We start from the raw sequence: 19,267 nt of genomic DNA, 5'->3' as shown, positions 1-19,267 counted from the left end.
AGAGTGTGGAACACAACCAAGGGGGAAAGAGGAGAGTGGGGACACCCTGTCTCCAAACACACCCCACCTGTTCATACTGAGAATCCCCGGGCAAGGCCCAAGGCCCAGAATGCGGAACACCACCAAGAGGGAAAAGAGGAGAGAAGGGGAGGAGTCGGAACTGAGGGACACCAACCTTCAATTTTAGAGCCTGTAGACTTCAGGAGGGAAGACTGAGTTCAGTAGTTTTAGGATCCAGGGAGAGAACAAGGAGCAGATGGGGAGACTGGTGTGGATTCCAGCACAGTGAGGATGTAGGGGGAGGGAGATTGTGTCGGGCCGTGTATTAGGGGTGTAGGAGGGACAAGAGAGGAAAGGTCAGAGGAGCAATTACTGCAGCAGTGTCCGTGAATAGTGAGAGAAGGTGGGGGTTACAGTGGACCATGGGCAGTCTGTTAAACTCTCTGTTTGCTGTGACTACACAGGATTACACAGGGTATACGGCACAGACAGGCCATTCGGCCCAACCAGTCCATGCTGGCATTTATGCTCCACTCGAGCCTCCTCCCGTCTTTCCCTATATAACTCTATCAGCATAACCCTCTATTCCCTTCTCCCTCATATGCTTGTCTAGCCTCCCCTTAAATGCATCTATACTATTCGCTTCAACCACTCCCTGTGGTAGCGAGTTCCACATTCTCACCACTCTCTGGGTAAAGAAGTTTCTCCTGAATTCCCGATTGGATTTCTTGACGACTATCTTATATTGATGGCCTCTAGTTATGCTCTTCCCCACAAGTGGAAACATTCTCTCTGTATCTACTGTAGCAAAACCGTTCATGAACTTAAAGACCTTTCATGAAATTAGACCTTTTTTCAAAAGAGACCCAGCCTGTCCATCCTTTCCTGACAGGTGTACCCTCGTATTTCTGGTATCATCCTTGTAGATCTTCTCTGCACCCTCTCCAGTGCCTCTCTATATCCTTTTATATGGTGACCAGAATCGCTCCCCTTCTGTTAAACAATCTCCTCCTGTGGCCCATTGACACAAGCAGCCCATTAAACTCCACCAATGGCCTTTATTGCAGGGGGTTGGAGGACAAGTGTAAGGAAGTCTTGCTTTCTAACTAATGAAGAATTGTTTGTCTGACTGGAGGGAAGTGGGCAGTGGGGTCCCCCAGGGGTGGGTATTAGGACCATTGCCTTTCCTGTTATATAGAAATAACCTGGACGGGTATCGGGAGGACAATTCAACATTTGCGGATGATACAAAACTTGGCAACATAGTGTGAGCAGGATAGCAGCAGACTTCAGGAGGACTTCGAGTGGTTGGTGAAATGGGCGGACACATGGCAGGTGCAGTTTAATGTGGATCATTTTGAAGAGATGCACTGTGGGGGGAAGATCATCGAGGGGCAGGACAATCGAAATGGTTCAACACTGAGGGGGAATATTCACAAATCTGTGAAGGTGGCAAGGCAAGTTGATAAGGCTGTTAAGAAAGCTTATGGGATACTTGGCTTTATACACAGAGGCATTGAGTACACAAACAAGGAAGTCAGACTAAACCTAAGAATTATAGAATCTTACCGCACAGAAAAAGACCATTCAGCCGCTGTGCTTCTGTCGGCCTTTTAACGTCTCCACGTTTGCTGACGATACAAAGCCAGGTGGGACAGTAACCTGTGAGGAGGACACAGAGTCTGCAAAGCGATATAGACAGGATAAGTGAGTGGGCAAGAAGATGGAATATAATGTGGAGAAATGTGAGGTTATTCACTTTGGTAGGAAGGATAGAAAAACAGAATATTTTTTAAATGGTGAGAAATTATTAAATGTTGTTCAGAGGGATTTGGGTTTCCTCGAACACAAATCACAGAGAGTTAGCATGCAGGTACAACAAGCAATTAGGAAGGCATATGGCATGTTGGCCTTTATTGCAAGGGGTTGGAATACAAGAGTAAGGAAGCCTTACTACAATTGTACAGGGCTTTGGTGAGACCACACCTGGAGTTCTGTGGACAGTTTTGGTCTCTGTACCTATGGAAGGATATACAGGCCTTAGAGAGGGTGCAACGAAGGTTGACTAGATTGATTCCTGGGATGAGAGGGCTGTCCTATGATGAGAGATTGAGTAGATTGGTCCTATACTCTCTGGAGTTTAGAAAAATGAGAGGTGATCTCAGTGAAACATATAAGATTCTGAGAGGGCTTGACAGGGTAGATGCTGAGAGGCTGCTTCCCCGGGCTGGAGAGTCTAGAACTAGGGAGCATAGTCTCAGGATAAGGGTAGGTCATTTAGGACTGAGAGGAGAGGGTTGTGAATCTTTAAAATTCTCTACCCCAGAAGGCCGTGGATGCTCAGTCATTGAGTATATTCATGGCTGAGATCAATAGATTGTTGGATATTAAGGGAATCAAGGGATATGCAGAGCGGGTGGGAAAGTGGAGTTGAGGTCAAAGATCAGCCATGGTCTTATTGAATGGTGGAGCAGGATCAAGGGGCCATATGGCCTACTCCTGCTCCTATCCCGTGTCGTCCCACACTCCAGCTTTCCCCCATATCATTACAAATTAGTCCTCTTCAAGTATGTGAAAATAGAATGAGAGTAAACTAGCAAGAAATATGAAAACAGACTGTAAGTCCTTCTACAAGTAAAAAGAGAGAAGCAAAAGTAAACATTGGTCCCTTAGAGGCTCAGACAAGAGAAATTATATTGGGGAACAAGAAAATGGCAGCGATTTTAAACAAATATTGTATATCTGTTTTCATAGTAGAACACACAAAAAGCAGACCCAAAATAGTGGGGAACCAAGGGGCTAATGAGAGTGAGGAACTTAAAGTAATTAATATCAGTAGAGAAAAAGTACTTGAGAAACTAATGGGACTAAAATCCGACAAATCCCAATGACCTGACGGCCTACATATGAGGGTTCTAAGAGGTGGCTGCAGAGATAGTGGATGCATTGGTTGTGATCTTCCAAAATTTCCCAGATTCTAGAACAGTCCCAGCAGATTGGAAGATAGCAAATGTAACACCGCTATTCAAGAAAGGGTTTTTTAAACTCTTGGGCAGTTTAAACCGGAAGTAGAATCCGGGTATAAAAGGGGAGGGGCTAGTGCAGTGCACGGAGTGCCTTGCGCATTGAGTGGTGCTGGAGTTTTGCTAAGTGGGAGAGTTCGGACAAGTGGGAGGTGAGGGTGTGTTTTTTGCTCTGTTTTGTTCCCCACTCCCAGGCTTGGACAACACTGCGGAGGCGGAGCAGCGAGACGAGTCAACCAAACAGGCCCCACAGACAGTATTCAAGGAGGAGGTTGGTGATCAGCTGGTTGGTTGGTTTTCTTCCTTCTCTTCTCTTTTATACCTTTAAGTTGGTAAGTCCTTTGAATAGTGGTGTGACATTATCATCTATATCCGGGCAGGGTCTTCATAACTAATAATAAGAAATTTAATTAATTATATAGAATGGAGCAGGTGATGTGTTACTGTTGCGAGATGTGGGAGCCGGTGGTCCCCATTGAGGCTCATGGTGATTACATCTGCGACAAGTGTTTGCTGCTAGAGGAACTCAAGTTCCATGTTATGGAGCTTGAGACCGAGCTTCAGACACTGCGACACATCAGGGAGGGGGAGAAGTTCCTGGACTCTATGTTTCAGGAGATGGTCACACCTATGAAGTTAATTACTGCAGATGTAGTCCGTGGTTAGGGACAGGACGGTGTGACTACGAGTGAGGAAGGTACAGGGATCTAGGATGTAGTGTTGAAGGAGACGCAGCCCTTGTTCTTGTCCAGCAGGATCGAGGTTCTTACTCCCTGTGAGGGCGGGAGCGGGGACTGCAGGGAGGATGAGCAACCTGGCCACAGCACCGTGGTACAGGGGGCCATTCAAGTGGAGGGAGTAAAAAGAAATGTTGTAGTGGTAGGGGATAGTATCATTAGGGGGATAGATAGGGTTCTCTGCAGTCAAGAGCGGGAGTCCCGAAGGCTGTGTTGCCTGCCCGGTGCGAGGGTTAAGGACATCTCTTCTGGGCTGGAAAGAAACTTGGAGTGGGAGGGGGAGGATCCAGTTGTCGTGGTCCATGTTGGTACAAACGACGTAGATAGGACAAGGAAGACGGTTCTGTTAAAGGAGTATGAGCAGCTAGGGGTCAAATTAAAAAACAGAACCTCAAGGGTAATAATCTCTGGGTTATTACCTGAGCCACGAGCGAATATGGCTAGGATAAATAAAATTAAAGAGTTAAATGCGTGGCTCAAAGACTGGTGTGGGAGAAGTGGGTTTTGCTTCTTGGGACACTGGCACCAATACTGGGACAGGAGGGAGCTGTTCCGTTGGGACGGACTCCACTTGGCCAGTGCTGGGACTAGAGTCCTGGCGAATCATATAACTAGGGCTGTAGAGACGGCTTTAAACTAATTAGTGGGGGGGAGGTTTCTGGAGAGCAAATAATAGAAATGACAACAGAGAAGGTCATAGACTTAGGTAGCAGTGGGGCAATTAAAAAACAGAATGTGTCAGGAAGGGACAGAAGGTATGGAGCCAAAAGTAAAGTACTAAAAAGGGAAAAAACAGGAACTAAGTGTTACAAAACATATTTGAAAGTTCTTTATCTGAATGCACGTAGCATTCGTAACAAATTGAATGAGTTAACGGCACAAATAACGACATATGGGTATGATCTTGTGGCCATTACAGAAACATGGCTGCAGGGTGACCATGACTGGGAATAAAACATACCAGGTTATTTAACCATCAGGAAGGACAGGCAGGAAGGGAGAGGAGGTGGGGTGGCTATGTTAATAAAGGAAGGAATCACTATAATACAGAGAAATGATATTGGGTCAAAGGAGCAGGATAGTGAAACAGTTTGGGTGGAGATAAGGAATAATAAGGGGAAAAAAACACTAGTGGGTGTAGTCTATAGGCCTCCGAACAGTTGCAACTCTGTTGGACGGCGTATTAATCAGGAAATAGTTGAGGCTTGTAATAAGGGAACAGCTATAATTATGGGGGATTTTAATTATATTAACTGGACAAATCAAATTGGGCAGGGCTGCCTTGAGGATGAGTTCATTGAGTGTATTAGGGATGGGTTTCTTGAGCAGTATGTAACTGAACCAACCAGTGGGCAAGCAACCTTAGATTTGGTCCTGTGTAATGAGACAGGATGAATTAAAAATGTCCTAGTAAAGGATCCCCTTGGAATGAGTGACCATAACATGGTTGAGTTCCATATTCAATTAGAGGGTGAGAAGGTTGGATCTCAAACAAGCGTGCTGAGCTTGAATAAAGGAGACTATGAAGGTATGAGAGCGGAATTGATTAGAGTGGACTGGGAAAATAGATTAAAGGGTAAGACGGTACATGATCAGTGGTGTACATTTAAGGAGTTATTTTACAACTTCCAAATAATATATATTCCACTGAGGAAAAAAGGGTGTAAAAGAAAAGATAGCCATCCGTGGCTAAGTAATTAAGGATAGTATCCAACTAAAAACAAGGGCATATAAGGTAGCCAAATCTAGTGGGAGGATGGAAGATTGGGAAGTCTTTAAAAGAGAGCAAAAAATAACTAAAAGATTGATTAAGAAAGGGAAGATAGATTATGAAAGTCAATTAGCAAAAAATATAAAAACAGACAGTAAAAGTTTCTATAGTTATATAAAAAGAAAAAGGGTGGCTAAAGTAAATGTTGGTCCCTTAGAGGATGAGACCGGGAAATTAATGGTGCGAAACATGGAGATGGCAAAAACACTGAACAATTATTTTGTATCAGTCTTTACAGTAGAGGACACTAAGAATATCCCAACACTGGACAAACAGGGGGCTCTAGGGGGGGGGGAGGAACTAAATACGATTAAAATCACTAAGGAAGTGGTACTTGGTAAAATAATGGGACTCAAGGCGGATAAATCCCCTGGACCGGATGGCTTGCATCCTAGGGTCTTGAGGGAAGTAGCGGTAGGGATTGTGGATGCATTGGTAATAATTTTCCAAAACTCACTGGACTCAGCAAAGGTCCCGGCAGATTGGAAAACTGCTAATGTAACACCCTTATTTAAAAAGGGTAGTAGGCAGAAGGCTGGAAACTATAGACCTGTTAGCCTAACATCTGTGGTTGGTAAAATGTTACAGTCCATTATTAAGGAGACAGTAACGGGACATTTGGATAAACATAATTTAATAGGACAAACTCAGCATGGTTTCATGAAGGGGAAGTCATGTTTGACAAATTTGCTGGAGTTTTTTGAGGAAGTAACATACAGGGTGGATAAAGGGGAACCAGTGGACGTAGTGTATTTAGACTTCCAAAAGGCATTTGACAAGGTGCCACACAAAAGATTATTGCTCAAGATAAAAAATCACGGGATTGGGGGTAATATTCTGGCGTGGGTGGAGGATTGGCTCTCTAACAGAAAGCAGAGAGTTGGGATAAATGGTTCGTTCTCAGATTGGCAACCAGTAACTAGTGGTGTTCCGCAGGGGTCAGTGCTGGGTCCCCAACTCTTTACAATCTATATTAACGATTTGGAGGAGGGGACCGAGTGTAACATATCAAAGTTTGCAGATGATACAAAGATGTGACGGAAAGTAGTGAGTGAGGAGGACATAAAAAACCTGCAAAAGGGACATAGACAGGCAAAGTGGGCAGAGATTTGGCAGATGGAATACAATACTGGAAAGTGTGAGGTTATGCACTTTGGCAGGAAAAATCAAAGAGCAAGTTATTATCTTAATGGCAAGAAACTGGAAAGTACTGTAGTACAAAGGGATCTGGGGGTCCTGGTGCACGAAACTCAAAAAGTTAGTATGCAGGTGCAGCAAGTGATCAAGAAGGCCAATGGAATGTTGGCTTTTATTGCTAGGGGGATGGAATATAAAAACAGGGAGGTATTGCTGCAGTTGTACAAAGTATTGGTGAGACCGCACCTGGAATACTGCATACAGTTTTGGTGTCCATACTTAAGAAAAGACATACTTGCTCTCGAGTCAGTACAAAGAAGGTTCACTCGGTTAATCCCGGGGATGAGGGGGTGGTCATATGAGGAGAGGTTGAGTAGATTGGGACTCTACTCATTGGAGTTCAGAAGAATGAGAGGCGATCTTATTGAAACATATAAGATTGTGAAGGGGCTTGATTGGGTGGATGCGGTGAGGATGTTCCCAATGATGGGTGAAACTAGAACTAGGGGGCATAATCTTAAAATAAGGGGCTGCTCATTCAAAACTGAGATGAGGAGAAACTTCTTCACTCAGAGGGTGGTAGGTTTGTGGAATTTGCTGCCCCAGAAAGCTGTGGAAGCTACATCATTAAATAAATTTAAAACAGAAATAGATAGTTTCCTAGAAGGGAATTAAGGGTTACGGGGAGCGGGCAGGAAATTGGACATGAGTCTAGGTTCGGAATGGTCATGGCCCTGTGGGTAGTGGAGTGGGCCCAGGGGCCGTGTAGCCTGGTTCTGCTCCTACTGTTTTCTAATTCTGTTAGATTTCAGGAGATGGTTATATTCCTGTTCCTGGCTGGGGTTGAGATCGCCTTTACAGAAGGTAAGTACTGTAGAAAATATAGGGACAGAGTGATCTCCTGGAAGAATTTCGATCGCGTAGATGGGTCGGAGAGGAATTTCCCAGATTTTTTTCTCCCAAATTGGCCATTGGGTCTTTATCTGGTGTTTCGCCTCTCCCGGGAGATCACATGGGTTCGGGTGGATGCACAGTGATAGAAGATTTGAGGTTAGGATCAGATCAGCCATGATCTTATTGAATGGTGGAGCAGGCTCGAGGGGCCGATTGGCCTCCTCCTGCTCCTATTTCTTATGTTCTTATCTTATGTTCTTATGAGAGAGAAAACAGGGAACTACAGGCCAGTTAACCTGACATCAGTCGTCAGGAAAATGCTGGAATCCACTGTTAAGGAAGTGGTAACAGGACACTGAGAAAATAATAACATGATTAGGCAGAGTCAACATGGTTTTAGAAGGTAAATTGTGTTTAACAAATTCATTGGAGTTTTTTGAGGATGTAACTAGCAGGGTAGATAAAGGGGAACCAGTGGATGTAGTATATTTGGGCTTCCAAAATGCATTCGATAAGGTGCCACATAAAAGGTTGCTACGCAAGATATGGGCTCGTGGGGTTGGGGGTAATATGTTAGCATGGATAGAGGATTGGTTAACGGGCAGAAATCAGGGAGTGGGGATAAATGGGTCATTTTCTGTTTGGCAGGCTGTAACTAGTGGGGTGCTGCAAGGATCAGTGCTTGGGCCTCAGCTATTTACAATCTATATCAATTACTTTGATGAAGGGACCGAGTGCAATGTATCCAAGTTTGCTGATGATACAAAGCTAGGTGGGACAGTAAGCTGTGAGGAGAACACAGAGTCTGCAAAGGCATATAGACAGGTTAAGTGAGTGGGCAATAAGGTGGCAGATGCAGTATAATGTGGGGAAATGTGAGGTTATTCACTTTGGTCGGAACTATAGAAAAACAGAATATATTTTATATGGTGAGAAACTATTAAATGTTGGAGTTCAGAGAGATTTAGGTGTCCTCGTACAGGAAACACACAAAGATAGCATGAAGGTACAGCAAGCAATTAGGAAGGCAAATGGCACGTTGGCCTTTATTGCAAGGGGTTGGAATACAAGAGTGAGGAAGTCTTGCTACAATTGTACAGGGCTTTGGTGAGACCACACCTGGAGCTTTTGTCGCCTTATCTGAGGAAGGACATACATGCCTTAGAGGCGGTGCAATGAAGGTTCACTAGATTGATCCCTGGGATGAGAGGCTTGTCCTATGAGGAGATTGAGTAAATTGGGCCTATACTCTCGGGAATTTAGATGAGAGGTGATCTCATTGAAACATAAGATTCTGAGGGGGGATTGAGAGGTTTTTCCCCCTGGCTGGAGAGTCCAGAAGTGAGTGCTGTTGGGGAGGGTTTAAATTAATTTTGCAGGGGGATGGGCACCAGGATGTAGCATTAGAAAGGAGCAACAAAGGATTAGGAGAGACAGATAGCATTATAGTAAGACAGAGTAAGGTAATAGATGGAATCAGACTAAGAGAGGATACAACAAGGTCTAAGATCGGTTTACAGTGCATGTGTGTAGACGCACGAAGCATGGTAAATAAGGTTGGTGAGTTGCAGGCGCAGATAGCCACATGGAAATATGATGTCGTGGCAATAACGGAGACCTGGCTCAAAAAATGGCAGGATTGGGTACTAAATATTCCTGGATATAATGGGCACTTGGAGAGGTTTAAGCTCATTAAGGAGAGCCAACACGGATTTGTAAAAGGCAGATCGTGTTTGACTAATCTAATTGAACTTTTTGATGAAGTTACAGGGAGGATTGATGAAGGGAATGCAATGGATGTTGTCTACATGGATTTTAGGAAGGCGTTTGACAAAGTACCACATAGAAGGCTGGTTAACAAAATTGAGGCTATGGAAAAGGTGGGTCAGTGGCAGCTTAGATAAGGAATTGGCTAAAGGACAGAAAACAGCCAGTTGTGGTAAATGGCTGTTTTTCAGACTGGAGGATGGTAGACAGTGGTGTTCCCCAAGGGTCAGTGCTGGGGCCACTGCTTTTTTGATATATATCTATATATATAAAAATAAATGACCTGGATATTGGAATACAGAGTAGAATTTCTAAATTTCCCAATGACACCAAACTTGGGGGTGTGCCAAACAGTGAGGATGATACCAATCGACTGCAACAGGACATAGAAAGGCGAGCAGAATGGGCAGACAATCGGCAGATGGAATTTAATACAGAGAAGTGTGAGGTGATGCATTTTGCCAGAAGGAACAGGGAGAGGCAATATACACTTAATGGCACAGTTTTAAAGAGTGTGCAGGGACAGAGGGCTGCCTTTAAAGAGGAGATGGTTCAGGCACAGTCAAGGTACATTCACACGAGGGGAAAAGGTAGGACAACCAAAGCCAGAGCTCCTTGAATGATGAAAGAGATAGGGAGTAATTTGAAGCAGAATAAGCGGGAGTATGACAGATGTCATGTTGAGAATACAAGTGAGAACCAGGCTGAATATAGAACGTTCAAAGGGGAAGTGATAAAGGAAATAAGAGGGGCAAAGAGAGAGTATGAGTATGGACTGGCAGCTAACATAAAAGGCAATCCTAAAGTCTTCTATAGCGTATAAATAATAAACGGGTAGTAAGAGGAGGGGTGGGGCCGATTAGGGACCAAAAGGAGACCTATGCATGGAGGCAGATGACATGCCTGAGGTACTAAATGAGTGCTTTGCATCTGTTTTTACCAAGAAGAAGCTGCCAAAGTCACAGTGAGAGCAGGTAGTTGAGATACTGATGGGAGAAAAATTGATAAAGAGCAGGTACTATAAAGGTTGGCTGTACTTAAAGTAGATAAGTCACCAGGACCAGATGGGATGCATCCCAGGATGCTGAAGGTAAGGGTGAAAATTGCAAAGGTACTGGCCATAATCTTCCAATCCTCCTTGGATACGGGGGTGGTGCCAGAGGACTGGAGAATTGCAAATGTTACACCCTTGTTCAAAAAAGGGTGTAAGGATAAACCCAGCAACTACAGGCCAGTCAGTTTAATCTCGATGGTGGGGAAGCTTTTAGAAATTATAATCCAGGACAAAATTAACAGTCTCTTGGACAAGTGTGGATTAATTAAGGAAAGCCAGCACGGATTTGTCAAAGGCAAATCGTGTTTAGCTAACTTGATTGAGTTGTTTGATGAGGTAACAGAAACAATTGATGAGGGCAATGCAGTTGATGTAGTGAACATGGACTTCCAAAAGGCGTTTGACAAAGTGCCACATAATAGGCTTGCCAGCAAAGTTGAAGCCCATGGAATAAAAGGAACAGTGGCAGCATGGATACGAAATTGGCTAAGTGACAGGAAACAGAGAGTAGTGGTGAACGGTTGTTTTTCGGACTGGAGGAAGTTATACAGTGGTGTTCTCCAGGGGTCGGTTCTAGGACCACTGCTTTTCTTGATATATATTAATGACTTGGACATGGGTGTACAGGGCACAATTTCAAAATTTGCAGATGACACAAAACTTGGAAGTATAGTGAACAGTGAGGAAGATAGTGACAGACTTCAAGAGGACAGAGACAGGCTGGTGGAATGGGCGGACATGTGGCAGATGGAATTTAACACAGAAAAATGCAAAGTGATACATTTTAGTAGGAAGAACGAGGAGAGGCAATATAAACTAAAGGGTCGAATCCTAAAGCGGGTGCATGAACAGAGAGGCCTGGGGGTTTATGAGCACAAATCGTTGATGGTGGCAGGGCAGGCTGAGAAAGTGGTTAAAAAAGCTTACGGGATCCTGGGCTTTATAGGTAGAGGCAGAGAGTACAAACACAAGGAAGTTATGATGAACCTTTATAAAACACTGAAATAACAACAGAAAATGCTGGAAATACTCAGCAGGCCAGGCAGCACCCGTGGAGATAGAAACAGAGTTAACGTTTCAGGTCTGGGACACTTCATCTGTTTCTCTCTCCACGGATGCTGCCTGGCCTGCTGAGTATTTCCAGCATTTTCTGTTGTTATTTCAGATTTCCAGCATCCGCAGTATTTTGCTATTTTATAAAACACTGGTTCGGCCACAACTGTAATACTGTGTCCAATTCTGGGAACCGCACTTCAGGAAGGATGTGAAGGTTTAGAGAGGGTGCGGAAAAGATTTACAAGAATGGTTCCAGGGATGAGGAACTTTAGTTACGTGGATAGACTGGAGAAGATCGGGTTGTTCTCCTTAGAGCAGAGAAGGTTGAGAGTAGATTTGATAGAGGTGTTCAAAATCATGAGGGGTCTAGACAGAGTAGATAGAGAGACACTGTTCCCATTGGCGGAAGGGTCGAGAACCAGAGGACACAGATTTAAGGTGATTGGCAGAAGAATCAAAAGTGACATGGGGAAAAACTTTTTACACAGTGAGTGGTTAGGATCGGGAATGCACTGCCTGAAAGGGTGGTGGAGGCAGATTCAATCGTGGCTTTCAAAAGGGAACTGGATGAGTACCTGAAGGACAAAAATTTGCAGGGCTACGAGGGAAGGGTGGGGGAGTGGGACTAGCTGAAGTGTTCTTGCACAGAGCCAACACGGGCTCAATGGGCCAAATGGCCACATTCTGTGCTGTAACCATTCTATGATTCTATGAACACGTTAAACCTTCATAGAGTAATTACCAGTCATTTTTAGACTGGGAACTTAACCCTGCCGTTTCACTTTCAGTCAGGAACAGATCGCAGTTTGACACCTGGTGTCTCAGCAGGTCGGATGACTGAGTGAATCCCTTCCCACACACGGAGCAGGTAACGGCCTCTCCCTAATATGAACTCGCTGGTGTTTCAGCAGGTGGGATGACTGAGTGAAACCCTTCCCACACACAGAGCAGGTGAACGGCCTCTCCCCAGTGTGAACTCGCTGGTGTGTCAGCAGGGTGGATGACTGAGTGAATCCCTTCCCACACACAGAGCAGGTGAACGGTCTCTCCCCAGTGTGAACTCGCTGGTGTGTCAGCAGGTTGGATGACTCAGTGAATCCCTTCCCACAGTCAGAGCAGGTGAACGGTCTCTCCCCAGTGTGAACTCGCTGGTGTATCAGCAGGTGGGATGACCGAGTGAATCCCTTCCCACACTCAGAGCAGTTGAACGGTCTCTCCCCAGTGTGAATTCGCTGGTGTATCAGCAGGTGGGAAGACTGAGTGAATCCCTTCCCACACTCGGAGCAGGTGAACGGCCTCTCCCCGGTGTGAACTCGCTGGTGTGTCAGAAGGTCGGATGAACACACAAATCCCTTCCCACACTCAGAGCAGGTGAACGGTCTCTCCCCGGTGTGAATTCGCTGGTGTATCAGCAGGTTGGATGAACGAGTGAATCCCTTCCCACACTTGGAGCAGGTAAACGGCCTCTCCCCAGTGTGAGTGCGCTGGTGTACAGTGAGGTGAGACGATCGCCTGAACCCAGTCCCGCAGTAAGAGCACTTGAACGGTCTCTCGTCAGTGTGAACACATTGATGGTGTGTCAGTTCCCTGGAGCTTTTATAGCTCTTCCTGCAGTCCTGACATTCAACAGGTCTCTCGTCAGTGTGAACTCGGCAGTGCTGCAGCAGGTTGCATGACTGAGTGAATCCCTTCCCACACACAGTGCAGGCGAACGGCCTCTCCCCAGTGTGACTGCGCTTGTGTCTCGACAGGCCAGAGGATCGGCGGAAGCCTCGTCCACACACAGAACACGTGTACGGTTTCTCCCCACTCTGAACGGTGCTTTCTGCTTCCATGTTCAAAAGGTCCTGATGAATCGAGTGACTCTGTCAGATCTTGAAGTGATGTTTGGTTTGAGTTTCCCGTCTGCAAATCCTCCCCTTCGAACACCCTGCAAAATGAATTTAAAACAGGAAAAAGGGAGAGTGAGAGAGAACCCACAAAAACACAAAGGCAGGTTGTGAAATTGAGCTGAATGAATCTGGGAATTTCTGGGGCCAGTACAAGAAAAAAAGCAACCATGAAAGCTGCTGGATTGTCGTAAAAACCCAACTGGTTCACTAATGTCCTTCAGGGAAGGAAACCCGCCACCCGTTTTGGCCAACACAAGACTCTGGCCTCAATGGGAGGAGAGTCAGGTGGAAGGGGGAGGAGTGAAGGAGAGCGTCTTTATACATCTGTAACGCGACTAGAACTTTGACATCACCTCCCAAACACGTGACCTCCACTACCTGGAAAGACAAGGGCAGCAGGTGCATGGGAACACCATCACCTCCCAGTTCCCCTCAAAGTCACACTCTACCCTGATTTGGACATATATCGCCGTTCTTACTCGATGTTGCCGCGGGCTCGGGGTCTGAGAACCGCACTCGGAGTGGCTGAGGGTTCCCGCCCCGAGACCGCGCGCGGGGAGCCCAGCCCCGGGACCGCGCGCGGGGAGCCCAGCCCCGGGACCGCGCGCGGGGAGCCCAGCCCCGGGACCGCGCGCGGGGAGCCCAGCCCCGGGACCGCGCGCGGGGAGCCCAGCCCCGGGACCGCGCGCGGGGAGCCCAGCCCCGGGACCGCGCGCGGGGAGCCCAGCACCGGGACCGCGCGCGGGGAGCCCAGCCCCGGGACCGCGCGCGGGGAGCCCAGCCCCGGGACCGCGCGCGGGGAGCCCAGCCCCGGGACCGCGCGCGGGGGTTCCAACCCTGGAAGTGTGCGAGGGGATTCCAACCCTGGGACTGTACGTGGGGATTCCAATCCTGGGACTGTACGTGGGGATTCCAATCCTGGGACTGTACGTGGGGATTCCAACCCTGGGACTGTACATGGGGATTCCAGCCCTGGGACTGGCCATGGGGATTCCAACACTGGGACTGTGCACGGGGATTCCAATCCTGGGACTGTACATGGCGACACCAACCCTGGGACTGTACATGGAGATTCCAGCCCTGGGACTGGCCATGGGGATTCCAACACTGGGACTGTACATGGGGATTCCAACCCCGGGACTGGCCATGGGGATTCCAACCCTGGGACTGTACATGGGGATTGCAACCCTGGGACTGTACATGCGGATTCTAACCCTGGGAATGTACATGGGGATTCCAACCCTGGGACTGTACATGGCGATTCCAACCCTGGGACTGTACATGGCGATTCTAACCCCGGGGCTGTACATTGGGATTCCAGCCCCGGGACTGCACATGGGGATTCCAACCCCGGACCTGTACATGGGGATTCTAACCCCGGGACTGTGAATGGGAATACTAACCCTGGGACTGTACATGGGAATAGTAATCCTGGGACTGTACATGGGGATTCCAAACCTGGGACTGTACATGGGGATTCCAACCCTGGGACTGTACATGGGGATTCTAACCCTGGGACTGTACATGGGGATTCTAACCCTGGGACTGTACATGGGGATTCCAGGCCTGGGACGGTACATGGGGATTCCAACCCTGGGACTGCACATGGGGATTCCAAACTTGGGACTGCACATGGGGATTCCAAACTTGGGACTGCACATGGGGATTCCAACCCTGGGACCGTACATGGGGATTCCAACCCTGGGACTGCACATGGGGATTCCAACCCCGGAACTGTGTACGGGGATTCCAAACCTGGGCTGTACATGGGGTATCCAACCCTGGGACTGTATCTGGGGATTCCAAACCTGGGACCGCACATGGGGATTCCAACCCTGGGACCGTACATGGGGATTCCAACCCTGGGACCGTACATGGGGATTCCAACCCTGGGACCGTACATGGGGATTCCAACCCTGGGACCGTACATGGGGATGCCAACCCTGAGACCGTACATGGGGAATCCTACCCTGAGACTGTACATGAGGATTTCAACCCTGGAGCTGTCCATGAGGATTCCAACTGTGGGAATGCACATGTGGTTTCCAACCCTGGGACTGCACATGGGGATTCCAACCCTGGGAATGCCCATGGGGATTCCAACCCCGGAACTGTACATTGGGATTCTAACCCTGGGACTGCACATGGTGATTCCAACCCTGGGACTGCACATGGGGATTCCAAACCTGGGACTGCACATGGGGATTCCAACCCTGGGACTGTACATGGGGATTCCAACCCTGGGACCGTACATGGGGATTCCAACCCTGGGACCGTACATGGGGATTCCAACCCTGGGACCGTACATGGGGATTCCAACCCTATGACCGTACATGGGGATTCCAACGCTGGGACTGTACATGGGGATTCCAACCCTGGGACCGTACATGGGGATTCCAACCCTGGGACCAGACATGGGGATTCCAACCCTGGGACCGTACATGGGGAATCCAACCCTGAGACTGTACATGGGGAATCCAACCCTGGGACTGTACATGGGGATTCCAACCCTGGGACCGTACATGGGGATTCCAACCCTGGGACCGTACATGGGGATTCCAACCCTGGGACCGTACATGGGGATTCCAACCCTATGACCGTACATGGGGATTCCAACCCTGGGACTGTACATGGGGATTCCAACCCTGGGACCGTACATGGGGATTCCAACCCTGGGACCAGACATGGGGATTCCAACCCTGGGACCGTACATGGGGAATCCAACCCTGAGACTGTACATGGGGAATCCAACCCTGAGACTGTACATGAGGATTTCAACCCTGGGGCTGTACATGGGGATTTCAACCCTGGGGCTGTACATGGGGATTCCAGCCCTGGGACTAGCCATGGGGATTCCAACCCCGGGACTGTGCATGAGGATTCCAACCGTGGGAATGTACATGGGGTTTCCAACCCTAGGACTGTACATGGGGATTCCAAGCCTGGGAATGTACATGGGGATTATAACCCTGAGACTGTACATGGGGATTCTAACCCTGGGACTGTACATGGGGATTCCAACCCTGGGAACGTACATTGGGATTCCAACCCTGGGACCGGACATGGGGATTCCAGCCCCGGGACGAGCCATGGGGATTCCAACCCTGGGACTGTACATGGGGATTCCAAACCTGGGACTGTACATGGGGATTCCAACCCTGGGACAGTACAGGGGGATTCCAACCCTAGGAATGTACATGGGGATTCCAAACCTGGGACTGTACATGGGGATTCTAACCCTGGGACCGTACATGGGTATTCCAAACCTGGGACAGTACGTGGGGATTCCAACCCTGGGACTGGACGTGGGAATTCCAACCCTGGGACTGGACGTGGGGATTCCAACCCTGGGACTGTACGTGGGGATTCCAACCCTGGGACTGTACATGGGGATTCCAACCCCGGGACTGGCCATGGGGATTCCAACCCTGGGACTGTACATGGGGATTGCAACCCTGGGACTGTACATGCGGATTCTAACCCTGGGAATGTACATGGGGATTCCAACCCTGGGACTGTACATGGCGATTCCAACCCTGGGACTGTACATGGCGATTCTAACCCCGGGGCTGTACATTGGGATTCCAGCCCCGGGACTGCACATGGGGATTCCAACCCCGGACCTGTACATGGGGATTCTAACCCCGGGACTGTGAATGGGAATACTAACCCTGGGACTGTACATGGGAATAGTAATCCTGGGACTGTACATGGGGATTCCAAACCTGGGACTGTACATGGGGATTCCAACCCTGGGACTGTACATGGGGATTCTAACCCTGGGACTGTACATGGGGATTCTAACCCTGGGACTGTACATGGGGATTCCAGGCCTGGGACGGTACATGGGGATTCCAACCCTGGGACTGCACATGGGGATTCCAAACTTGGGACTGCACATGGGGATTCCAAACTTGGGACTGCACATGGGGATTCCAACCCTGGGACCGTACATGGGGATTCCAACCCTGGGACTGCACATGGGGATTCCAACCCCGGAACTGTGTACGGGGATTCCAAACCTGGGCTGTACATGGGGTATCCAACCCTGGGACTGTATCTGGGGATTCCAAACCTGGGACCGCACATGGGGATTCCAACCCTGGGACCGTACATGGGGATTCCAACCCTGGGACCGTACATGGGGATTCCAACCCTGGGACCGTACATGGGGATTCCAACCCTGGGACCGTACATGGGGATGCCAACCCTGAGACCGTACATGGGGAATCCTACCCTGAGACTGTACATGAGGATTTCAACCCTGGAGCTGTCCATGAGGATTCCAACTGTGGGAATGCACATGTGGTTTCCAACCCTGGGACTGCACATGGGGATTCCAACCCTGGGAATGCCCATGGGGATTCCAACCCCGGAACTGTACATTGGGATTCTAACCCTGGGACTGCACATGGTGATTCCAACCCTGGGACTGCACATGGGGATTCCAAACCTGGGACTGCACATGGGGATTCCAACCCTGGGACTGTACATGGGGATTCCAACCCTGGGACCGTACATGGGGATTCCAACCCTGGGACCGTACATGGGGATTCCAACCCTGGGACCGTACATGGGGATTCCAACCCTATGACCGTACATGGGGATTCCAACGCTGGGACTGTACATGGGGATTCCAACCCTGGGACCGTACATGGGGATTCCAACCCTGGGACCAGACATGGGGATTCCAACCCTGGGACCGTACATGGGGAATCCAACCCTGAGACTGTACATGGGGAATCCAACCCTGGGACTGTACATGGGGATTCCAACCCTGGGACCGTACATGGGGATTCCAACCCTGGGACCGTACATGGGGATTCCAACCCTGGGACCGTACATGGGGATTCCAACCCTATGACCGTACATGGGGATTCCAACCCTGGGACTGTACATGGGGATTCCAACCCTGGGACCGTACATGGGGATTCCAACCCTGGGACCAGACATGGGGATTCCAACCCTGGGACCGTACATGGGGAATCCAACCCTGAGACTGTACATGGGGAATCCAACCCTGAGACTGTACATGAGGATTTCAACCCTGGGGCTGTACATGGGGATTTCAACCCTGGGGCTGTACATGGGGATTCCAGCCCTGGGACTAGCCATGGGGATTCCAACCCCGGGACTGTGCATGAGGATTCCAACCGTGGGAATGTACATGGGGTTTCCAACCCTAGGACTGTACATGGGGATTCCAAGCCTGGGAATGTACATGGGGATTATAACCCTGAGACTGTACATGGGGATTCTAACCCTGGGACTGTACATGGGGATTCCAACCCTGGGAACGTACATTGGGATTCCAACCCTGGGACCGGACATGGGGATTCCAGCCCCGGGACGAGCCATGGGGATTCCAACCCTGGGACTGTACATGGGGATTCCAAACCTGGGACTGTACATGGGGATTCCAACCCTGGGACAGTACAGGGGGATTCCAACCCTAGGAATGTACATGGGGATTCCAAACCTGGGACTGTACATGGGGATTCTAACCCTGGGACCGTACATGGGTATTCCAAACCTGGGACAGTACGTGGGGATTCCAACCCTGGGACTGGACGTGGGAATTCCAACCCTGGGACTGGACGTGGGGATTCCAACCCTGGGACTGTACGTGGGGATTCCAACCCTGGGACTGTACATGGGGATTCCAAACCTGGGACTGTACATGGGGATTCTAACCCTGGGACCGTACATGGGTATTCCAAACCTGGGACAGTACGTGGGGATTCCAACCCTGGGACTGTACGTGGGAATTCCAACCCTGGGACTGGACGTGGGGATTCCAACCCTGGGACTGTACATGGGGATTCCAACCCTGGGACTGTACGTGGGGATTCCAACCCTGGGACTGTACGTGGGGATTCCAACCCTGTGACTGTACATGGGGATTCCAACCCTGTGACTGTACATGGGGATTCTAA

The 19,267-nt window shown here is 48.8% G+C and overlaps 1 pseudogene across 1 annotated transcript in view; it reads right to left on the bottom strand.

Annotated features, from left to right (window-relative positions):
• Window positions 1-19,267, bottom strand: part of LOC147119820 (uncharacterized) — a 35,874-nt pseudogene that overhangs the window by 11,802 nt on the left and 4,805 nt on the right. Inside the window, exon 2 of the transcript XR_015078086.1 lies at window positions 1,570-13,369. The product of XR_015078086.1 is annotated as an uncharacterized LOC147119820 (transcript). The remainder of the gene's footprint in view (window positions 1-1,569; window positions 13,370-19,267) is intronic.

The sequence above is a fragment of the Somniosus microcephalus genome, chromosome 4 (assembly GCF_052327205.1).
Source record: "Somniosus microcephalus isolate GS21.2 chromosome 4, FLI_Smic_1.0, whole genome shotgun sequence".
NCBI lineage: Eukaryota > Metazoa > Chordata > Chondrichthyes > Squaliformes > Somniosidae > Somniosus > Somniosus microcephalus.
Note: the sequence above shows the minus strand (reverse complement) of the source record. Positions and strands in the feature narration are given on the sequence as shown.